This window comes from Silene latifolia, chromosome 6 (genome assembly GCF_048544455.1).
Source record: "Silene latifolia isolate original U9 population chromosome 6, ASM4854445v1, whole genome shotgun sequence".
Classification (NCBI taxonomy): Eukaryota; Viridiplantae; Streptophyta; class Magnoliopsida; order Caryophyllales; family Caryophyllaceae; genus Silene; species Silene latifolia.
In genome coordinates, this window is record NC_133531.1 from 114,128,326 (window position 1) to 114,135,483 (window position 7,158).

Sequence of the window (7,158 nt, forward strand, 5' to 3'; positions counted from 1 at the left end):
TATATATATATATATATATATATATATATATGTTGATGTGACCATAATTGGCGCATATTTAGCCCCCGAATTACCCTTGTTTCCATGCTTTTTAGTGCTTATTTGGGTCATTTCTTATCTTTAGTTCTTTGTTTTGCATATTCTTTGAGATTTTGATCCCTTGGTAGGAAAGGAGTAAGAATCTTGCATTTTCATGGCAAATCAAGACTAAATTGATCAAATTCAATGACCAAGCATCAAGGAGAGACAAGATTAGAAGGCCTTTGTACATATCATAGTAGAAGAGCAATGTTGAGAAAGGATCCTTGAGTCCCCAAGGAAATCCCCAAGGAATTTATGAAGAAAAGGGAAGAAAAAGAAGAAGTATCACGATCGACAATCCGAGCGGATTGTCAGCAATCCGCCCGTCCCACCTAGCCACAATCCGAGCGTCCCACCTGGAATCCGCTCGGATTCCCCTCAAAGAATCCGCCCGGATTCCCCAGAATCCGCTCGGATTCCTTCGACCAAATCCGGCCGTCCCGACTCTAATCCGCCCGGATTCCTTCACAGCGCGGGTTGTCTTCTTCAAGCTACGAAAAGAGAAGCCATTCTCTCCAAAAATACCGGCTTCTCCTTGCTCTACTTAAAAAGTGTAATTACTAGTTTAGCCCTTAGTTAACCCTAATGCATCCTCCCTAATTTTCACTATAAATACCCCATTAGTCTAATTAGAGGAGCATGTTCTTCTTATCAATAATTAGTGTAGTTAATATCAATCAAATCTCTCTTCAATATTGTAATCAAGTATTAATCAAGTTTTAATCCAAGTTTTAGTTCTTTAATCTCTCTTTTGTTCATCCTTTATTTTGGGTAATTGAAGATTATTTGGGTTATTATTGGGAGATTGACAACCTCTCAATCTAGCATTCAAGTACTTCTATTATTCTTGCTTTATTATTGGAATCATTAGTAGGTATAATCTCTTAATCCCTTTTTAATTATTGTTAATTACTTTCATTTATTCATCATGTTTCATATTGTTGGTATGATTGACAACCTTGCTAGCATGATCAACATGATAATGAGTGAGTAGTCTCTTAGCTAGGGTTAATGGGTGATTAGGGGAAACCAACATGGGGAATGATTCATGCTTAAATTAATATGCTTTCATATCTTATTTGCTTGCTTGTTTTGATCTCAATTCATGCACATGTTATATTTGATGAAATGCTAAGCCTATGAATCCTTGCATTTATTATCATCTCCTATCTTTTCAATGAGACTTGTAAGACATAACCCAACTCGAGTCTCATTAGACCATGCATGTTGTTGAGTAGGGAAGATTAAGTCGACTTGTAGGTGTTGTACAATCTAATCGATTCGGCTCCGGGACCCAAACTTTCCTAGGATTGTAAGATATAACCCAACTCAATCCATCACAACAATAATTGCTTGCTTATAATTTGAGAACATGTTTGTATGATCATATCCCATGATTCCCCTATGATCCCATGACACCCTAGTGCCTTTAATCAATTGTTTACACCCCTTTTTATTCATCTTGCTTGTTTATTTTCATTGTTATTCTAGTTTAGTAACCTTCTACATCAACCCAATTTGTGACACCCCTTAGACACCACTAGTTACAATAGAAATCTCATTTCAACTCCCGTCCCTTGGGATCCGACCTTTACTTGCCTCTTTACTAATTGTAGAGTTTCTTGTTAAGCTATAAATTGTGTTTTGATTCGACCGTAACCAACGACCACATCTATCTATTTGTGAATACTAAACGGACCGATAAAAAATGGCGCCGTTGCCAGGGACGGTGTTTGTTTGATTTAGATTTCCTTTTTGTTATTAGTTGTGTCTTTCTTCGCCTTGAGGAAGTAAAAATCCTCAAGGTTTGTTCTAATTGTTTTTGAGTTGTTTGATATTTTGCATGTCTAGAAGGTTACAAAGTGATTTGTTACCTTTTGACCGTGAAATCGAAAGAACCTTGACGAACAATAGGAGACTTGTTAGGAGGAATTTGAGGGGTGTTGGTGAAGTTGTTCAACCCACTAGTGAGTTTGTCAATCCTTTCGCAATAGAAGGAGAAGAAAACCCATTACACAATATCCCACAAAATCCACCTACAATGCCAAAATTCTCGTCACACTCCGTACCCACCGAGGAGAATCTACCAAATGGTACTCCTACACCGCAACATCTCACCGGTAATTTTATTGCCAAGTCCGCCTTCATCCAACTAGTTGAGAGGAGCCAATTCGGGGGAATGCCTAGTGAGGACCCTCATTCTCATATGGAAACCTTTTGCGATTATTGTGATGCTATCTCTCAAACGGGCGTGACTCAAGACCAAATTAGATGGGTCTTATTTCCTTTTTCCTTAATCGGCACCGCAAAGCAATGGTTGAAGGGCCTTGATAAGGCCACCCTTGGAATAGATTCTTGGAAGAAGTTGGCTCTAGCTTTCTACAAAAAATTCTACCCACCGGAAAAGACCAACATGCTAAGAGCTCAAATTACGGGTTTTAAGCAAAGGGATGAAGAGTCTTTGTATTAAGCTTGGGAGCGGTTCAAAGGAATTTGTCGCTCATGTCCTCACCATGGACTTAGCGAATGGTTTTTAGTGCAACAATTTTGGAATGGTTTATATGAAGATTCTAGGAACATTCTCAATATGGGATCAAATGGAATGTTCACCGAAGTTGATGACAATCAAACATGGAACAAGATTGAGGAAATGGCGGTCCATAACTCACAATATAGTAGACCTCGCAAGGCTACTAGAGGAGGAAAGCATGAAGTGGACTCCGTTACTCAATTGGGTGCTCAACTTAGTGCTCACATTGACACAATCAACTTGAAGTTTGAACAAGCTATGGCTAGACTTGAGGAAAACTCAAAATCATCGAAGCATCATGTCAATGCCATGACGGCATCCTCATCAATCCCAAGTGGGATATGTGAGAATTGTGGAACTTTGGGTCATGACCCAAGTGAGTGTAGGGGAACAACCGAACAAGTTAATGCTTTCCAAGCTTACAAAAGTGGTACCCCTTATTCAAATTTTTACAATGAAAACACCAAGTTCCATCCAAATCTCTCATACAAGAGCCAAAATGTTCAAAACCCTCAAACAACATACACTCCACCACCCATGAGAAACCAAAATCAAAGACCCTTTTACAATCAAAACCAAGGTTACCAAAATCAAAATCCATACAATCACCAAAATGACCAAGGCTTTGATGTCCAAAAAGCGGTCCTCCAAATGCAAAAGAATCAACAAGAATTTTTCACCCAAATGCAAAAAGATAGCCAAGCAAAAGAAACCACCATCAACAACATTCTAGCTCACACCAAGATGTTGGAAACACAATTGACTCAACTAGCATCTTCAAGCTCACAAAGACAAAAGGGGCAATTACCACCTCAAAGTAATCCCCTAGACATGAAACGGTTAGTGCCATTCACTTGAGAAGTGGTACAAGGTATGAAGCACCGAAGAAGCAAGTTGAGGATGAAGTTGTGAAAGCTAGTGAAAAGGAAGAAATTGTGCAAAACTCCAAAGATGGAGAATCATCAAAAGAAGAAAGTTCAAAGAAAAATGAAGACAAGGCCAAAGAGAAGGAGCCCATTGTGATTAGACTTCCTTTTCCAAGTCGTCAAGCCAAGCCCAAATTTGATGATCAACTTGGAAAGTTCATGGAAATTGTGAAAAATTTAGAAGTCTCAATTCCTTTCACGAAATTAATCAACCACGTTCCGGCCTATGCAAAGTACATGAAAGATATCCTCACAAAGAAGAAGTCGATCCGGAAACTTGAGACTATCGCCTTCACTAAGGTGAGTAGTGCAATACTTCAAGGGAGTTCACCTCCAAAGTTAAAGGATCCGGGAAGCTTCTCAATACCGTGTACCATTGGCAACACGACGATCAACAAAGCCTTATGTGATCTAGGGGCTAGTGTGAGTGTCATGCCGTACTCGGTAAGTAAAAGGTTGGGAATGGGAGAGCTTAAATGCACCAACATCACACTTCAAATGGCCGATAGATCGACGAAGACACCATTAGGGATATGGGAAGATGTCCCCGTGCGAATTGGGAAGTTTTTCATCCTGGTGGACTTTGTCATTGTTGATATGGAGGAAGATTCCAACATTCCAATCATCCTAGGAAGACCTTTCCTACACACCGCCGGTGCGGTGATTGATGTGAAACATGGAGAGCTCACTCTAGAAGTGGGAGATGAAAACATAACTTTTAATCTTGACAAGACCATGAGAGCTCCTCGTTTGCATGAGCCATGTTTCATGATTGATCATTATAGCCGAAAAGATGAAAGGAAGAAATCGGAACTCCAATGGAGGAAGAAAATTGAAGATGCTCCATTCAAAGAGCAAGTGAATTGTGACAAGGAGAGCTTGCAAAGCTCATCAAAATCAACCAAGGAAGAAGAGGATGGCCTCATTGGCCAAGAGAAGAAATTGGGAGAGTTGTCTCCATCTAAGCAAGAGATTTTCAATGATCAACTCAATGAAGTTTGTGGTCTTTGGGACGACGAGTTTGAAGGGATTTTTAATCCCTACATTGGGCATGCCATCGATCATGATCAACAACAAGGGGCACGGTCTATTGAGGACCTCTACCATAATAATGAACAAGCTTTTGATTACTTTTTCAAGGTGTTGAGCAACATCAACAACACCTTGAACATGCCCCCTTGACATCTCATCAAGAATGAGAGTTTGGTGGAGTCCTCCCTAAACCACCACTTGTAAATATTTCTAACTCCCTAACTTACATTTCAATTCTTGTATTGCATTTTTGTCATTTTTGGAATTTTATTTACTTTGATCAAAATAATTGTCATGTAAGAGAGAAGTGAGGGAGGGACTAACGATTTCAATTAATGTGTAGTGCTTTACCTTAGTGTGGGGATGGGAATTGCCTAGGCTATCCATGCCTTAGTAATGCCCCCACAATGAAGAACACAAGAAATGAAGAAGAATGGAAGAATGGTAAAGGGAAATGCATTGTGCACGAATGGAATGAATCCGGGTACAAAGGACCAGAATCCGAGCGGATTCCCAAAAATCCGCCCGTCTTGTGCAATCCGAGCGTCCTGCGCAAAAGACGCCCGTCTTTGCAGCAAAGGAAAACAAGCAAAAATCTCTGGATTGAAATCCGTCCGTCTTTGAAGAAATCCGCCCGTCCCGTGTTCAGACAATCCGAGCGGATTGTACCAAATCCGCCCGTCTTTAGGCGAGATTTCGCAAAGATTGAAGAAGCAGAATCCGCACGGATTGTACCTAATCCGCACGGATTACCCCTGCAGTTTTGAAAATTTCGGCCCCTTTATAACCCCTCCCACCTTCATTCATTCACTCATTCATTCATAAACACTACCCATAACATCAAAACCCTCATCCTCTCCATCATAAAAACAAAAACCCTCAACAACATTCAACAAAAACAAATCAAACCACCCTTCCAACAACAAATTAATCACTCCATCTTCAACAAAAATCAAAACCAAGAACAAAATCTTCAACCTTTGAGTCGATTTTTGTTTTCATAAAGGCAAAGCCTTTCACCTTCAAATCGATTTGGGCATCCTACATATTGAAGATTTTTCATTCTTTTCTTGGTTAAGCTCATCAATGGCAAGGACTAAGGGTGCAACAAAGGCAACCAAGGCACCAAAGGCTAAGGCACTCTCACAAAGGCAAAAGGCTCTTCAAACAAAGAAAGCTTTGGCTATGGTGGTGGCAACACCAAACTTGGAAGTGCAACAACAACAACAACCTTCTATGGGACCATCAACATCCTCTACTCCGGTAATTAATCAACTTTTGCATTATCCGGAGGTAACCTTTATTTCCGATACCCATAGAAATACCTTTGTCAAGTTTGCTATGAAATCTATTCAATCCACCAAATTCATATGTAAAGATGCCTTGGAAAAATTGGGTGTTCTTGAACAAACAAAAGCCTTTTTCAAAGCCATGGGGTTGGAGAAATTGTTTGAAACAAAGGAATTGACATACCCCTCCCTTGTCTTGGAATTTTTAAGTTCTTTGAAAGTCACCAAAGTTGAGAATAGGGAAAATATCGAGTTTCGTCTAGCTAATGTTAGTAGACGCATTACCTTTAAGGAATTGGGTGAAATTTTGGGTCTTAGTGATGAAGAAAGTTATTTCAAGAGTTATGGAAAGTATGACCCCGAACCTCTTTGGGAGGCAATCTCCGGGAAGAAATTTGAGGATTTTCATGCATGTCATGCTCTTTTGGTCCATCATCCGGGCATAAGAGTATGGCACAAGGTTGTGGGAAATACCATAATTGCTAGGAAAGACACCAATCATTTCACAAGACTCGATTTTATTCTCCTTGAATCGGCTTTGAATATCGGAAGAATTCACACCAAGCCTTACAATTCTTTGAGGCTATTGGTTGATACATGGCTTAATGTTGATAATGGGAAGAAGGGCACGACCGTTATTGTCAATGGCGGGCTAGTCACGGTCCTAGCTAAGCACTTTGATCCTAATTTCAATAAGGATAAGAAGTACAAAGCAAAGGAAGGTGGCCATCTTATTGATATGCACATTATGATTAACAAGTTCAAGTGGGTTGCCCATAACCCCCTTGACACTAAATATGGATGGCTAACTAGTGAAGCTAGATCGTTCACCTTGCCCTCGAAGATTTGTCGCCTAAGTGTCCACCGGACCAATTATCTACTTCCCCTTTCCGAAGAAGCCGAGTATATCATTCAACAACAAAAGGGTGATCTTGAAACCCCCTCCTCTTCCATTATCATACCACCTTACCCCTTTGAGTATGAAGAGTTCAAGCCGGAAGGAATTGAAATCGGGAAAGACTATGTGACTCTTCTTATGCAAGCAATGCACAAGCAAGCCCATGAAGATCGGAAAAATGCGTATTTGGCTCAATATCCACCCCTCCTACATCTAGCTAGGCAAGGACTCCTTGACCCATCTTGTCCTTTGCCTAGTTGGGCGGATAGAGAAGTCTTATTTCCGGGTGCATCTAGGGACGTGGTGGGAGATAATGAGGTTGTTGGAAATGATGAAGAAGTTGATGATAATATTGAGGAAGAAGCAATGGAAGGAGAAAGAGATGGTGAAGATGATGATGAG

At 40.3% G+C, this 7,158-nt stretch overlaps 1 non-coding gene across 1 annotated transcript; it reads right to left on the minus strand.

Annotated features, from left to right (window-relative positions):
- Positions 1 to 2,494: 2,494 nt before the first annotated feature.
- On the minus strand, positions 2,495 to 2,601 carry LOC141589322 (small nucleolar RNA R71). The gene has a single exon (XR_012520266.1). It is a non-coding gene; the product is annotated as a small nucleolar RNA R71 (small nucleolar RNA).
- Positions 2,602 to 7,158: the final 4,557 nt, after the last annotated feature.